The following is a 17,221-nucleotide window of genomic DNA, read 5'->3' as shown; positions in this document are numbered from 1 at the left end:
GGCAGCTGCATTCTCCCTAAAGAACATAGACTGAGGCCATCCCTTCTCAGTACTTGCATTTTTTTCTTAAGATTGTATTTATTTATCTGACAGAGAGAGAGCACAAGCAGGCGGAGGCGCAGAGAAAGAGGGAGAAGCAGACCCCCCACGAGCAGGGAGCCCGATGCGGGGCTCGATCCCAGGACCCTGAGATCATGACCTGAGCCGAAGGCAGACGCTAAACCAACTGAGCCCCGAGGCGTCCCTCAGTACTCTCCTTTTTATCTTGATTTTTCACAGTAACACCCTCTTGCGAGGTAGCGTTGGATGAGGAAAAAAGCTTGTGTTTTATCTTCATTTTTCGAAAGGGAGAAAGTACTCAAGCAACGTCTCCAACGCTGTATTGTAACCTCAGGCTCTTGGTCTACGCCGAGTAGCCGGGTACTTCTCTAATTTTCATTAATTACAAATTTCACGCACAATTTTTTCCTCCATGTCTCTCACACATGGCCCCACTGCCTTGACCCCAACCACTACAGAACCCGCTAACTGGCTGGGAAAGACCACGCTGTCACTCCACCCACATCTAGGAATACTTAGGGCCAACCAGAAAGGAGAGGAAAGCCTTCTGAGGGCTTGGGATCCGAGTCACCCACCAGCCCTTCAGTCCTGGGTGCCTCGCTTCTGATTTTTTCAAATTCGGATGGTGGGGGGGGGGAGCGATCTTACAAAGTGCTTACCTCGATCCGTGTGCAGCCACCCAGAGACCTCCAGGGGGAAGGGATGAGCACCGGCTTCAGACCCTGAAGGGAAACGAAAGGCCTGTGCAAATCTGGAATCATCGGCCGCGAGCAAAGGTAGAAAATTACAGAGCAGCTCTTCGGGGTCGCAGACATGTCATTGAGGGCTCCACAGCCGCAATTTACAAAATGGTACCCTTCTGGATTGAGTGATTTCACCTGCCTGCTCGAGTGCCTAATTTAGAACCAGGAGGCAAATGACAATCATACCAAACCCGGGCCTGAAAGTACGAATGTTTGCTTTCCCCTGGTCTAGACTCTCTATCTTCCAACGAGGGCGAGGACCAAATTCCCCAATTTTCTCCAACAAAAGATTCACTCGATGTTTTGCAATATTCACGTACTCGGTCATTCATTCTTGCATTCACTCATTCGTCAAACACGGGCACGCTCACATACATACCACCACGCACAAGCAGAAAGGCAGCTCAGGCTCCTAATGGAACAGAATAAGTATGGATTTCCACGGTTAGAAACCTGGGGAAAGCCCGCCGAGTTCTATTGTGAGCAAGGCCAAAAATGCCTTTATCACCGGGCTATTTCGTTATCTGCTTTCCTTATCATGAGCGACTTGGCCTCTCAATGTTATCTGGAGCAAATATCAAGTATTTTCATACAATTGAGGTACTTCTTTCTTCATTTACCACCTGTCTACCGCTTTACGGATTTTTATTTAGCCTTATTTGATTGGGTTTCGCTTGGTATCGATGACGCCATGCTCTTTCAATGGACAGAACAATCTGTCGACTCTGATATCCCTGAAAAGCTGTTCCCTAATGGAACTTTGGTACCTTACAGGAGCTCATTCATTATGTAAACCTTGCGCAAAGGGAAGAATCCTCTTTAACACGTGTAATCATCCCAAACGCGTTTGGCAAGTTCACATTTTTATATACCCCGTCTTCCCAAGCTGGGGCCATCTGTATACAAAGGAACAAAGTTGCCGGAGCGAGGAGATGATCTAAGAATTCTACGGTGATGCTGAAACAATATTAGCTTTGACTGTTAGTAAGTTCTTCTCAGTGCATTGCATTTGTTTTCAGTGTATATGTATTATCATATTCCATTTTTTGCAGAGGGATCTACGAGTTATTTCTATTTCATGATATCAAGTGACTTCAATGACCTGAAGTACCACAAAGAAATCTCTTTAAAGTATTTCATATTGGATGCTGTGACATGGAGACTATATTCTCCGTTGGCCAAGGAGTCGCCACAAACATTTTCATCCTCGTCCCTTTCTCTTTCTTTCAGATTTTAAGTTATTACTTTTACAGTGGTATTCTTTACTCTCACCTCATTATTTAAAATCTCTCTTGCTCCTTGTGTCATAGGACACTTCTTCAGGATGTCACAATTCTCATTACCCACCTGAGCCTTCCCGCCGTCTGCATCCCTTGCCCTCCCCGATCTCTGCTCTTCCAACCCCAGTCCTAGCAAGTGAATCCGACCGTGACCTCGCTCGCTCCCTGCTGCTTAATGGGTCCCCTCATGGTCCTAGGACAGCAATCAACCCTTGATATATTTTACCTTCCACTCTAATTTGGCATCGAGGTAACTGTTACTAGAAACATATGGCCATGGAGTTTTAAAAACCCTATTCCAACTATCAAAAGGCAAGTTACCTTAAAATTTGTGAGACATATGAAGTATGTATCACAATTTACATAAAATACAACATGTGACATAGATTCACGAGATCAACTCTGAAGTAAATTTGCTTTTGTTTATATTACAGTATTATTTCTGAGTATCAACTATTTTTTATATTGTTGCCATGTCAATGTCATTCCTCTAAAAGAAATAGTTGAAGTTGTTAAATGTATATAAAAATGGCTTTTGGTCATCATGCTACCAACATCAGAACAAAAAATTATGTCGTCAAGTTATTTAAATGGTCAAACGTGCCAAAGCAAAATTCTTCCAATTATGGTTTCATAGAACACCAGGAAGCGTTTCAAATTATCCCAAATTATTTTTTATTTCACTTCCATCTCAGGTACCGCGACCTCCCGGTAGCTGTTTTTATTATTCTGGTTCTACACACGGCCAACTCCTCTTTCTGAAGTGTTTTAAATCAGATGCTGCCTACCGAATTGTATGGGGGAAACTTGTGCCCCATGAAAAACTTCAGTGGCAAATATCACAGAGACAGACTCCCCACTAGACACAGAATGCCACAATCACGCTTCACGAATTGACTCATATGGGGAAAAAACCCCAAAAAACCCAGTTAATCAATATTTAGGACAGACTTATCCTGACATATATCCAAACAATCTGTGGTCAATACCAAAACACTCAAATGCGATTTTCCACGGGGAGCGGCCGGGGCATTTCTGCATTTATTCCAGTAGGTACTAGCGAGGACCGCAGCAGAACGGTGAGAAGAATATTTGCAATGCAATTAGGGGGGGACAAGTGCATCTGAGTGTATGCCAGACGCAGGGGCCTCCCCTGAACTCACTCAGTCCAACGTCTCAATGCGGCATACAGCATCAAACCGCACTTCCTACAGTTTCCAAACTTTTGTCAGATAACTAGATGTTTACCGAGCTCCTGGCCCGGGCGCTCCGCTTCTTGGATGCGCCATCCAGCCCCGTGTACGTTGTTCCAACACCATCTGTCGCTGAAGCTTCCACAGCTTCAAAAAATTTCAATTCAAACTCATCTACTCGGCACTCAAACTGAAGCTATAATTCAAATTTCGACATGAAGCTTGAATTCCTTTTCACTGTTCTTCAACTTTGACCCAACTCCCCCCCCCCACTCCTTCACTGAAAAGGGCCAAGACAACAGCCCGGCAAGTGGGGCAGGCAAAACAGGCCTCCTTTGTTCACTTTTGTCCTTTTAGCTCTCTATTGAGGTGAGGGACTGAAAGGCCGCACAGGCTTTGGAAGGCAGCGCTCGCTTGCAAGCCATCCTTCCTCAGAGACCACGAAAACTCTGGGATAGAACTCTTTCCACCGTCCACTTTTTACCTTAAGCCATAACGAACGGGAGGTTAGGACTTTTTCCTTTCCCCTTCCCTTGGAGAGAATCTGCTGATGGTGTTTCACGTGAGTTTGTAGTGTCGGTCAAAAATGTGTGCTGTAAACCATGCCACTCAAATGTCAAGGTCATCTGAAAGTGGCATGAAATTGCTTTAAAGTTGAAATTTGGAGAAAAGATCACTACACACTGAATACATATACCGAATTTTTTGAATGCTCTCAGCCCACTTGAGAAAGATAAATCGAATTCATTGCATATTACAGAGTAGAAGACCTCCTACAGGATTCCCTCAGATTGCCTTGGGAATATGTTTTTCTGGCTACAGTGGGTTTTGAACCAATAGACCATGCACATCATAAAATTTAAATATACATATATACACATACGTAAGTATACATATATATGTATATATAAATTTAAATATACATATATACACATACGTAAGTATACATATATATGTATATATAAATTTAAATATACATATATACACATACGTAAGTATACATATATATGTATATATAAATTTAAATATACATATGAATATATATATTCAAATTATTCTTTCCAGCCCTAGCATCATTTAAGAAGAATTCTACAAACGTCAAATCACTATGTGGTACACATGAAACTAATAAAATATTGCATGCTGATTATAGATCAATTAAAAAAAAGAATTTTAGAAAGGATCCTTTTGGTCTGATAGCAAGTACCATTTTCATTCCAGTGTCAGTTAACGGTGCTTTAATACACAGCACTATGGAAGCAAATCAGAGACCACACAAGACAAGATTTATTCGTCATTCCTGCTTTTAAACCAAATAAGCCATTTGGACAGTCTGTGCAGCAGTTAAGCTCTGGTATTTGTAGATTTGTTCCCTTTACCCCTGTCATTTCTTCTAGTCACTAGTTTTTTAGTCACTTGAGGGAAACCCTCCACCAGACTTCTAAAAACTACCTTTTTCTAATTTGAAATTCTAATCTTGGAGGCCAGTAAAATAGGTCAATTACGTTGACACCACATCTTTTTTATTAGCTCAGCTAAGCAATTATAATTGGGTAGTGAGGGTTTATACTGTCATCTTTGAAGATTCAATGGTAGGGAGAAACGCCCGGCATAGACCTACAGATTCCAACTCCAGCACATCCCTAAACAGAATATTCCTGGCTATTTCCAGATCTGCGGCAAATCCGCTCCTGAGCTGGGTTCAAATGCGAAGGTTCTTTTTTTTCAGTAAAATACAATCATACTAACATTAAATCTATCCTCAGAGCAAAATAATTTCACACAACCACACTACAGACGTATATGCTCTCTTTTGACAGTAGAAAAACTAACGTGAATGTCTGTCACCAGAGCTGGCTTCTCCTGCACGATGACACACATACCCCGTAGCATTTATATCACGCTTTGCACAAAGTATGGGGTCGATGAGCCCTTGTTAAAAACCATGCATCTCCTTGTCAATAAAAATTAAACCAGTAAGTTGGAAAATTTTGTGAATTACTTGTTCATAATACATAGTATGTTAATTTATGACTTTAAAGGGTAACAGTTATCGCTCTTTACACCCATTAGGATGGCTATCGTCAAGAAAGCATAAAATCAGTGTCGGTGAAGATGTGGAGGGATTGGACCCCTGGGCACTGGGGAACATAAATGGTACATCTGCTGTGGAAAACAGAATGAGGGTGCCTCCAAAAATTACAACAATTACCTTACAATCCAGAAATCCCACTTCCAGGTATATACCCTAAAGAGTTGAAAGCAATGACTTGAAAAGATATTTGTACACCCGTGTTCACAGCAGCATTATTCACAGTAGCCAAAAATGGAGACATCCCCACACATGAATGAATTTAAAAAAAAAAAAGTGGTATTATCTACAAAGGAATATTATTCAGCTTTAAAAAAGGAAGGAAATTCTGACACGTGGATAAGCCTTGAAAACATTATGCTAAGTGAAATAACCCAGTCACAAAAAGGGCAGATACTGTATGATTCCACCCATATGAGGTACTTAGGGTGCTCAAATTCATAAAGAAGAAAAGAGAATGATCATTGCCAGGGGTTGGGAGGAGAAGGAATGGGGAGTTATTGTTTAATGGGTATAGAGTTTCAGTTTGGGAAGATGAGGAAAGTTCTGGAGTTGGACAGTGGTGATGGTTGCATCATATTTCGAAGTATTTAATGCCACTAAACTACATAGTTAAAAATGGTTAGAACAATAAATTTTTTGATATATATGTTATCACAATAAAAAAGTAACTTAGCAAAAACATCACATTTTTTTTTTTTAAAAGATTTTATTTATTTGGAGAGAGAGACAAGAGTACAAGCAGGCGGAGGAGCAGAGGGAGAGAGAGAAGCAGGCTCCACAGAGAGCAGAGAGCCCGATGCACGGGCTCGATCTTGGGACCCTGGGATCATGACCTGAGCCAAAGTCAGACGCTTAACTGACTGAGCCACCCAGGCGCCCCCCAAAAAATCACATTTTCTATAAATATGACATTTGCTCCCACATTTAAAGACAACCTGATATTAAGGGGTGCTTGGGTGGCTCAGTCATTTAGCATCTGCCTTCAGCTCCAGTCATGATCCCAGGTTCCTGGAATCGAGCCCCACATCGGGCTCCCTGCTCAGTGGGGAGTCTGCTTCTCCCTCTCCCTCTGCTTGTGTTCCTTCTCTCACTGTGTCTCTCTCTGTCAAATAAATAAAATCTTAAAAATAAATAAAGACAACCTGATATTGAAAAATTTATAGTTGCTACAACTGGAGGCAGAGCCATCCCAAGACTTTCATCATAGAGCCTTGTCCTGCACATTTTGAGAGGAAAAAGAAACATCAGTTCGTTTGGGCACATTTTCCTAGACTTAGAAACTTCAGCCGTGATGACAAGAAAGACTTTTTAAAGCTAAAGTGGCTTCTCATTTGTCTCGGTGGACGAAGGGTTAAATAAAATAAGCCACTGGATTCTTGGCCCTAGCATCCCTAGATGTCCTCTGCCCTGACCTGGCAGAAAGGTGCAGCGCTCCTGCAGGTGGGGCAGCATGACACATAAAAGGGAAAATACATCGAAATGTATTGAGTGATTTTTAATCATTTTCAAATCACTTCTTCTTCACCAGTCAGCTCAGCAGTGGAAGGCTGACCTAAAGCAGTCTTTGGAAGCAAACCCAGGAAACTTCCTAGAGAGCAATACTATAGGAGCTCTATAGTCTAGTTAGATTTGTTTTCGGTTGCCGTACTTCTCAGATGGAAACTGTTCTTGGGAAATGGGGGGGGGTGAGACTCTGAAGGCTGCCGACAGGGGCAGCAAATCGGGGCTGGTATGAATTGAGCCATGAGCCCGAAATTCATACATCGAAGACCTAACCCCTAATGTGACTGTATTTGGAGATGAGGCTTTGGGGAGGTGGTAATTAGGGTTCAATGAGGTAATAAGGATGGGGTCCTAATCTAATGGGATCAGTGGCCTTTTAAGAAGAGGAAGAGAGAGATCCCTGTCCACACCCACCAGGGAAAGCATGTATGAGTGCACGGTGACAAGATGGGCATCGGCAAGCCTGGAAGACAGCCCTCTCTAGACCTGACCCCCTGACACGCTGATCTCAGAATTCCAGACTCCAGAACTTGAAGAAAGTACATTTCTGTTCAGTAAGCCTCCCAGTCTATGGTATTTTGTTATGGCAGCTCAAGCTGACTAGAACAAAATCCTTCTGATTTTGAATCGAATCTCAGAGAAAATCAGGAAAGAATCAGGCCAGAATCTCAGGAAAAAAAGCATGGGTGTCTCAGTGCTTACCCTTAAGGGAGGGGGTAATGACTGGTAGGAGCCACAAGAGGGCTTTCTCAGACGTTCAGAATGTTCTGCTCCTTGATTTGAGCGCTAGTTACAGGGGCGTGCTGGGTTCGAGCAAGTTCATCAAGCTGTACATTTATGATATGTGAAAAAAGAGTCTGTGCGCAGAAGTATGCCGCCCTAGGTGACAGAGCTACAATTAATCTTCCTGAAGGCTGGAACTCTGTTTTGCTCAGCGCTGTATCTCCAATGCCTAGAACAGTAGGCCAGGCATGTAGTACATATTTATGAATGAATGAATGAATTAATTAATTAATATCTGTACCAGAAAAGCTTCCTGGGGGGTTCCATTAAATAGCTCCTTTGTACAGACACAATATAATATCTACATATTCTATTTATATTCAGCCAATTACACAAGGAAAACTCCACCTACATGAGAACATTATTTGAAATGATTCTTTTTTTTTTTTTTTGAGAGAGAGAGAGAGAGAGAGCAAGCAGGGGGAGGGGCAGAGGGAGAGAGAGAATCTCAAGCAGACTCCACCCTGAGCAGCAGACCTGATCTCAGGACCCTGAGCAGAAACCAAAGGTCACCTGACTGAGCCACCCAGGCACCTGGGCACCCCTGAAATGATTCTTAAGGAAGTTTTCTGCAGCCCAGGCGTACACATTCTCAGTCCCTTCTCACGCTTCTGAAGCACTTACACTCCCAGCTATCCTTGTCCCTGTCACATCAGCCTTGCAGGAAATACCACTGCCAAAGACGACTTGCTTTTCATTCGTCACTGCTGCAGTAACAAAATGATGTCCTGTCGGGATACTGGCCTGCCTCACTACCCTGCACTGGCGGCTGGGTGACCTCTCCAAGCCCCACTGTATTCATTTTGAAACTGAAACATTTATATACAGTGTTCTCTTACAGATCTCAGATTCCTGATGATGTGAAATGTTTTGTAAATTTCCTGTAATGAAGTACAAAGCAGGCTGACCATGAGTCAGAAGGATTGGGAATGCACAATGAATTCACTTTTGCAGTTGGCCAATTACCATCATTCTAAAAGCCATCCCAGGAATAGCTGATTTCACTTTAGTTCAAACTCTTGCTTCTATCAGTTAATATGGAGAATCTTTGTAAAGGCACCACACAGTCATATATTCAGGATATGGAATGCTTTCTTAAGATTTTATACTAGGGTCCTATTCATATTCAATATCCAATTGGAGGAGTAAATCTTCTGCAGTCAAAATAGTCTACAAAGGAGATTCAGGACTGGAAGCCTACTAGAAGCGCTTGCCAAATGTAAACGTTGGCCTTTTCTTAACAAAAAACAAAACAACGAAAAAAAGTTTTCTCAAAAATTGTGATGTGCCAGGAACCTCTCAGTCTCTGTAATCACAGGGGAGTCTGGTCACTAAAAACCTTCCAGTGACTGTAACTGGCTGGGCTAACACTTACAGGCTACCAGGAATAAAAGGACATGTAAAGGAATTCGAGGGTGATACGGGGCAATAAAAGGTTATTACACAATACAATTTGCTGAGTTACGATATTGCCTGCTACCGTGAAGTCTGCAAGGGTCAGAAGTGAATGGGCTTACAATGTCCCTGATCACTTGGTGGTTTCAGGCTTGCCCTAAACTAATCTAAGCCTCCAAAGGCCCCATTTTCACAGTCGTGGATGGAAAACCTAAGAGCAAAAACTAACCCTTGCTCCCCCACTTCCAGCTATGTGGGCTTGCGAAAGTTACCTGACCTCTCAAGACTTCACCTCCTAATTTTAAGAATAGGATAATATGTTGTGGAAATTAAGTAAGATGATAACGAGTACCATGCACAGCGCCTGGTACATCTGAAGCTCTCAAAAAAATGTTGACTATCATTACCATTAAAGTGGAAAGTATCCAGTGCTCTAAAACCCTTTCAGTACTTCCGGAAGCTCTCCTTTACTCTTCAGCTATTATTACGATATTTTAATAACAGGGCATGGTTAGCCTAAAGCAGTCCCAACCAGAGCAGCCCAGCCTCCGTGTTCAGTAGCTACCGTGTTCCTGACAGCCCCAGGGGGAGCTCCTGGTGCAGAACGAAAGCCTCCTGCCCCGTGACGCCTGCCTCCATCTCTCTCTTTGCCAGAGCCTCGGGCGAGGAAGGGCCCAGCCCCTCAGACCCGCACCTCTGCGCTTTAACCATGCGGGACCGAAAAGGAAAAGAACGCTTCCCTCTTGGCACAAACAGCTCGGCGGAAGGCAGAAGAGGGGCGGGGTGGAAGGAGACTCCACCGCTCGGCGCCCTCCCTCCGCGCCCGCAGCTGCGCAGGGGCGGCCCCCGAGCGTGCGGGGAACCTAGGATGCGGCCGAGGGCTGGGAGCCAGGGAGAGGGGAGGCGATCGGGAGGGAAGGGAAACGGCCTAATCACCAGCCTCCGGGCCCGAGAATCCCTCCAGCAGCGCTTGCTGCCCAGGGCACACCGCTCCGGGAGTGATGACGAGTCCCTGGCTCCACTCGACCGCGGCACCCCGGGTCCCCTCTGCGCGCCGGGAGTTGGGGGCCGGGAATGGCCGAGCGGGCGAGCAACCGGGGACCAGCACTCGGCGGCGCCCACCCGCGCGGCCAGTAGGGAGCCGGGGGCGGCGCACGGCGCAGATGGCGCTCGCGGCTAGATGGATGCTCCAAAGCCGGCAATCACTCCCGGCTCAACACAGCATCCCCGCGCCAAGCGGCTGCCAGAGCCCACTCCTGGGAGTCCGGGCAGGGCAGAGGCTCTTCTGGGTCAGCCCCAAACCCCGGTGGGCCAGTCCTAACAAGTCCCAGCCTCCGGAGGCTGGGCGGGGCGCCGGGACCCCGGGGACCCGCACCTGTAGGGCCAACAAAACCCCCGGGAAGCCCCCACCTTGCTGCCCTCACCGTCTCTCCCGTTCCCCCTGATTCCCGAGCTCTCCCCCGGGGCGGCGACATTGGGGTAGCCTCGGCCCCGAGTACCAGCGATCGGCGCAGGTGTGAGTACATCCGAACAAAGCCCACGCCCAGATGTGTCCGCGGGGACCCGGACGCGCACTCGCCGGTGAGTGCCGGCCCGGCACCTGCGCTCCTCGTCCCGCCGGCACCGTGGCGTGACACGCCGCACCCTCCGTGTGCATGCCGGGGAAGCCGCGGTGCCGGGCAACAGTAGCCAGGCCCCACTGCCCACCCAGGGACCCCAGGCAGGGCTTCCCGGAAAGCGCGGGGGCGCGGGCGGGGATGCAGAAGTTGGCCACAGACTGGAGGAGGTAAAGGGCCCGCCCGCGCCGGCCGGGGCTGCCGCATTTCACTGTGCCCCCGCCCGGGCGCCGGTCCCCCTCCTCCCGCGCGGCGCCCGCGGGCGCGTCCCAGGCCTGAGCTGAGGAAGGGAGTTGGCGACCAGGTTCGCCCTGCCGCAGAGAGAGTGGCGCGGCGTTGCCAGCCGGGAGGACGCTCTGCTGAACCCCGGGCCCGCGTCCGAGTGACAACACAGCCGCCCCCCACACCCTCCTCCACCCCTGCCGTCGCCCCCGAGCAGGACCGAGTGTCACCGCCGGACGCGCACCGAGCTACTCACGTTCTTCCGCCGCGCCCACCGCCGCTGAGGCCCCGGAACCCTGGGGCGCGGACGTCGTCCGTTCCCGACGCAGCTGTAGCCGCCCGCCGCTCCGCGCTGTCCCCTGCGCCGCGCGTCTGAGGCTCCGACTGCGGCGCGCGTCCGCCCGCGACCCGGGCGAAGCAGGGCTGGCCCCGCGTCGGCGCGCGCCCCCGCCGCTCCCGCCCCTCCGCCCCCGCCCCGCGCCGCGCTCTTCCTCCTCGCCGCTCGCTTTCGCGTCCTACCCCCGCCCCGCACTCCTCCCCGGCGTCCCCCGCCCTTGCCCGGCTGGCCCAGCCCCTCCCGCCCCTGCGGCTGCGACGGCGGCGAATGGGCTCGGGCCGCCGGCGCCGCGGGGGCTGGGGGGCCCCCTCACCTGGGACGCCGCGCCGCCGCCGGCCAGCGTCACCCCGCGAGCCTGTGCGGCGGTGGTGGTCGGGCTCGGGGGCGCGGAGGGCGGGAGCGTCCTAGGGACCAGGGAGGCAGGGATTTGGCTACAAAAGATGTTCCAGCACACGGGAGGTTTTTAAATGCTACTCTTACGGGTTTAGGTTTCGGTCCGAGGTCTGTGGCCTTTCCATTTTCTTCTTTCAAAGCATTTGATTTCTTCGAAACTTACCAGTTCAGGATGGGTGAGATTGGTGGGTTTGGGGTTTGTTTGGGTTAATTTTTATTTTTTTCTCTATATTTATTTATTTTGCAGCTATTACTTTCCAACAGCCCCCGGAAAGGGAGCCTTCAGCGTAAGGTAGATGCTATTTGCGGTAGGAATTGGGTTTTCTGGTCCCAGAGAACACGGTTAGTTCAGATTTGCTTATTTTCAGATTTGGAGGCATTATGAAGAAGTATTTGCAAGGTAAAAGGAGAGTTAAGGTTTGTAAATGTGTAGTGTTTGAGCAGACACACTGCGGGGTCATAGCTCAGGGTACGGAGGCCCCTCTCCACGGTGTTCCAGGTGGTGTCCAAGATCCTTGGCCTGGCACTCACCGTCCTCAGTAATCCCCCCCCGGTCTGCAGCCTCATCTCTGAGAGCTTCCCCCCAAAGCCAGGTATCACAGAGCTTGACTGACCATTTACACGGGGCTCTGCTGGAGAAGGGAGTTTCCTTCCATTCTCTAGTTTCATTCAAGAAGACGTTTGTGGAGCTCCTCCTCCCCGCTGCTCATCCCCAGGCTCCAGGCCCCAGGGCTAGGGCAGGGATGCAGGAAGAAAAAAGGCACCAGGGCCTCCTTCCAGGCCCTGCCCACTCCTCTACTCTGCTGTAACCTCAGTTCGAACTTGACACTTGAACGCACAGCACCACACACACAGGTGAGCAGCCTTCTTTTCTTTCTCCTACTGCCACCCTCTCCTCCTCCTGCCACCAGACGTGCTCCAGCCGCCCAGAACCTCCTGTCCCTGAAACCAGTTTCGGCAACAGTATTCTCACCTGGGGCCACGGGGTCTTGGCTCAGTCCCATCCCTCCTCTGACCTTGGCCCTTATCCTACCACCTGGGTACTTCTCACCTTTCAATGAATTGTCCAAATTTCTTTCAGAATGACCTTTCCAAAAACAAAACAACAACAACAACAAAAAACCCTAATTTTATGATACCCTTATTTAAAAGTTTGGCCTGGCTCTCTGTTGCCTATAAAATAAATTCCAGATCTCCTGTCGTGCTCCTTCACGATCTGCCCCCAACTTATGTCTCCATCCTCTAATGAGAAGAATTGCCGAAACTCTAAGGCTCTGCACGTGAGAGTCCTCCTATCTAGAATGTTCCTCCAGCTTTTCTTCATCTGGCAAACTCTTGTTCATCCCTCGGGGACTTGCTCAGTGGTAACTTCCTCTGTGAAGTCTTTCCTGAGTCCCTGTTTGTTTTACTGTACTAGTACCTGTCACAGGGTTATGTCTGTATGTTTGACTACACAAAATTTCACTTCTTTGAGGAAGTCATTTAGGCTTGTGTGACCTTATTTCCTACCAACAAAGTGGAGCCACAGATAATCCTCATAATTCAACTCTCACTGCCTCATCATTCCCACCTATGCCAAGGACTTCAAGACCCTACAACCCCCTCCTGAGCCCAGTAATTGCTGAGAGTCCTGGGGTTCCCCGCATGTCCCTCTGCCTTGTGCCCTCATGCCCCAAGGGGGCCCCTTCACCCCAGCCACTGTGGGATTTCCTGTTGACATTCCTTTCCAGGGCAATGTGAGGTGGGAAAATGGCACTCTGCTCTCTTCGGTTCTTGCCCTAGTTTTGTGTAGCAATTTGTCCGGGGGGCACCGAAGCAGGACTGTTCTGTGTCCCCCAGTGTTACAACCACATAAGGAACCATCCTTAAACAACAACTCCAACTTCTGTGTGGAATCATTCTCTTCCTTCTGGCCTCAGCCCTGTGAGCAACAGCAGGTTGAGGAAGATTCTCAGCAGTCCTGGTGAGGTCCGGGTCAGTCCTGATGCCTTCCAGGGGGCCTGGAACGCAGAGGTACGCAGCGGTTCTAGAAGGAATGCGTACAAGGAGGAGTCTCAGGCAAGTCATGACTTCTCCGGGGACACTTTCCCTTATCTCCGCAGGGAGAGGAGCAATACTGCAGACACCGGGTTATTTTCAGGGTCAGTTCAAAGCACTGCCGAGTCTGAGCCTTGTCAGGTACTCGACAAACTGTAGCTTGAAAAGCAGTTGCTTGATCAGATGTCTGTCAAATGAGTACATACTGTTAATAAAAAGAACAAAGACAGGAGAGGAAAACAGCTCGGGGGGAAATGGGAACAGAGAGACAACACCCAAATTTAAAATTAAACAATTTTGATATGACATATGACTTGTAATAATGTAAAATCAGTATATAGTTGGTTTTTTTGTTTTTGTTTTTGTTTTTCTTTTGAGAGAGAGAGAGAGGAGAGCGAGCACGTGGTGAGGGAGGGGCAGAGGGAGAGGAAGAGAGAGAATCTGAAGCAGACTCCACACCCAGCTCAGAGCCTGACATGGGGCTCGATCTCACAACCCTGAGATCGTGACCTGCACTGAAATCAAGAATCAGATGCTTAACTGACTGAACCCCCCAGGCACCCCCCAAATTAGCATATTGCTTTAATTTCCAGCATGTTACTTCAGCTGCATTGCAGCCCTCCCTTGCTGGGGATTAGTCCCTGAGAGCATGAGCGACAGGGGAACCGAACAGCTGCTGCGTGAGGAGCTGAAATGACGCAAGCAGGAGGGGGAAAGAGGACCGATGTGAAAAAGGATTAGAAGGATGCCTGAGTGGGCAAAAGGACTATCCATTCGATTTGCCTGGCGATGCATGAGGCATTCTGATTGGGCCCCACGTTGCCAAGTTTATGCACAACACACCTCCTCACCTTCACTGTCGCCCCTGAGTCCGTCCCTGAGCCTTAGGCTGCCCTCTGTCCCCCCACTTCACATCCTCCAACTGGGTGAGGGTTGAGAATAAGTCTGTGTTTCCTCTTCACTGGAAGGTAATAGAATTTTCCATTTGCCTGACACTATTGTAAGCACTTTACATTTACTAACTCACTGAATCCCATGGCCATCCCATGTTGTGGGTACGATTTCACCCCATTTTAGAAAATGAGGAAGGGGTGAAGTACCCCGCAGGGGTCACACAGCGAGGGGTGAGCTGGGATGCAAGCCTGGGCGTCTGACTCTGCTCCGGTCGTAGCCACGGCTGTCTGCTGCCTTTCAGTGACAGCACAGTAAAAGTTTGTTTGTGTTGATAGATGCTTCCGAATTTCACTGCGTGAAAGCCGGGGCATCAGACAGTCACGGAGCCCCCCAGTGGTCCTGGCAGTGAATATGCCTCTGGCCCTTCTTTCCCCCTCGCAGTCCTGCTTTTCTCCCTCGGAATTCTCCTGCTCTTTTCCTCTTCCCTTTTTCCTGCTCTCCTTTGATCTGCCGTCCTGATTTTCCACCCAGGCTTCAGGCTTGCCCTAACACCAACACTCCGTGCCCTGGAACCGAGCAGGGGCCTGGCTGTGCCGGTACCGAGCTGTGTGTGTGTGTCTGTGAGTGATTTCCCCCGGTCTGTTTCCACACCGAGGAATGAAGGAGTCACGGTTGGGGGAGAACGAGTACTCGTTTTTAGCCATGTCATTTTATGATTCCAGTGATAACCAAGAGCATTTCTCTGACTCCTGTAGCAGAACTCGGAGGACAGCTGGTCGCAGTCTAGGGAAGAAAGAGTAGAACCCTAGCGGCAGGATGACAAGGTCGTTTGCTGCAAAAGTGCCTGGCACTAGGGTCGTGTCTGTCTAAATATTCTGTGACTGGGCCACACGCATCAGGTCCTGATGGGGATGTGGTGAATTAAGCAATGTTTAAAGCCTTTCTATCTGAAAAGGTATTATAATCCAATATGGTCAAAAAGCATAGTTAACAGCGGGCAGCTTCAAAGATGGCACCCAACAAGCGTCTTTTCCTGGTACGCCTGTCCTGTGTCGTCCCCTCCCCTTGAGTGTAGACGAGGACTAGAGACTCACCTCTAATGAACATAATATGGCAAAAGTAGCAGGATGTCACCCCTGATATTAGTTTACAGAAAGACTGAGGCTCCTGGGGCATCTGGGTGGCTCAGGTCATGATCCCAGGGTCCTGGGATCGAGCCCCGCATTGGGCTTCCTGCTTATTGGGGAGCCTGCTTCTCCCTCTCCCTCTGCCTGCTGTTTCCCCAGCTGTGCTCTCTCTCTCTCTGTCAAATAAATAAAATCTTAAAAAAAAAAAAAAAAAAAAGACTGAGGCTCCTTCCATCTTGCCATCTTGCTCTTCCCCTTGCTTGCTGGGAGGGAAGCCAGCCGCCACGTTGAGAGCTGCCCTATGAGAGGCCACACACAGGGCTCTGGGGGAGGCTCCTGGTCACCAGCTCGTGAGGAGCTGGTGCCCCCAGTCGAGCTGTGAGGTGACTCCAGTCCAGGCCTTGAGAGAGGTCCTGAGCCAGAGGACCCGACTCATCTGCCCCTGGTTTCCCAACCCACAGGAACTGGGAGATGATAAGTGTTTCTCGTTAGAAGCTATCAATTCATCACTGATACAGTTGTTTCTAAGTACATTTCAGAACTCTGACTTCGCCTCTGACTGCATACATCGTGGCTATTTTTCTGGATGGGAGAGGGCCCAGTGGATCCAGTGGTGGTTGGCATAAGATGTGGATGTGGTCTGGGGAAAGATGTGACTGTGGAAAACACATGAGACAACAGTGTGGCTTGTCCGAGATTAACCCCGACAGTCCCACACCCCTGAGCCTCACTTAGCTCCTGCAGCGGAGCCCAGGGGTGGCCATCCACTGAGCCCACCTAGAGCCGCTCCTTCCTCGTCCTGGATGCCAGCCCCAGCCTCAGCTGCGCCACGCCTCTTGCAGCCTCATAGCGGGTGACTCTTACCCACCACGGATAATAATAGGATGTGCTGTTATGGATGATACATAACTAATAAGACGATGTGCAGCTTCACGCATCGCCTACGCAGTAAGCAGAAGACAGTCTCCACAGGTGCAAACCACCAATGGCTCTCATGCCGTCCCTCACCATCTGCCACATAACCACAGAATTCTGTGTGCCCGCCTGGTGCCACGCGGGCACGTGTCGAAAGAGATGTGCCACCCAGCCTTCGCCTGGTGCTTAGCAACGCGGTCCCTCCTCCACCTATCTGAAGAATATAATGCTCCAGCAATTGGAGGAAAATGTGACCTTAGTGGTTGCCATATGTGGATTTCTTCTCTGGAGGCTTGTGAGTCACTAGGACCTTCTGCTTGGCTCAACCCACCCCCATGCTTGGTGAACCAACTTGGAAAGAGGAGGAACATTTTCAGTCATAATAAGTGTGTTTGTTGGAGCCAACTTCTCCATCTGCTCAGTTCCTATCTATAAAAACGTATATACTTTCTGCTGAATGGATGTCAGACTAGCCAAGGTCAATGTGCAATCAGCCACTGCATATGGGGTCATTAGGGTCAGCAAACTGTTGCTCTGGAAAACAGAGATGCTGAGAAACACTCTTGACATGTGCCCCTCATTGCTGGCTGAAGAGGAAACAGATGACAGGTACAATCAAGATGCATTC

The 17,221-nt window shown here is 48.7% G+C and overlaps 1 protein-coding gene across 5 annotated transcripts in view; it reads right to left on the bottom strand.

Annotated features, from left to right (window-relative positions):
* Positions 1-11,297, bottom strand: part of NRCAM (neuronal cell adhesion molecule) — a 276,950-nt gene extending 265,653 nt beyond the window's left edge. For 4 of the 5 annotated variants that reach the window (XM_057304367.1, XM_026503219.4, XM_026503237.4 and 1 more), the window contains exon 1: positions 11,147-11,297. The gene's annotated coding sequence lies outside the window, so the exon portion shown is untranslated. Of the gene's footprint in view, positions 1-719; positions 785-11,146 lie in introns of those variants that run through there. The other variant, XM_057304366.1, reaches the window with a different exon arrangement.
* Positions 11,298-17,221: the final 5,924 nt, after the last annotated feature.

The sequence above is a fragment of the Ursus arctos genome, unplaced genomic scaffold, assembly GCF_023065955.2.
Source record: "Ursus arctos isolate Adak ecotype North America unplaced genomic scaffold, UrsArc2.0 scaffold_3, whole genome shotgun sequence".
Taxonomy (NCBI): domain Eukaryota; kingdom Metazoa; phylum Chordata; class Mammalia; order Carnivora; family Ursidae; genus Ursus; species Ursus arctos.
Note: the sequence above shows the minus strand (reverse complement) of the source record. Positions and strands in the feature narration are given on the sequence as shown.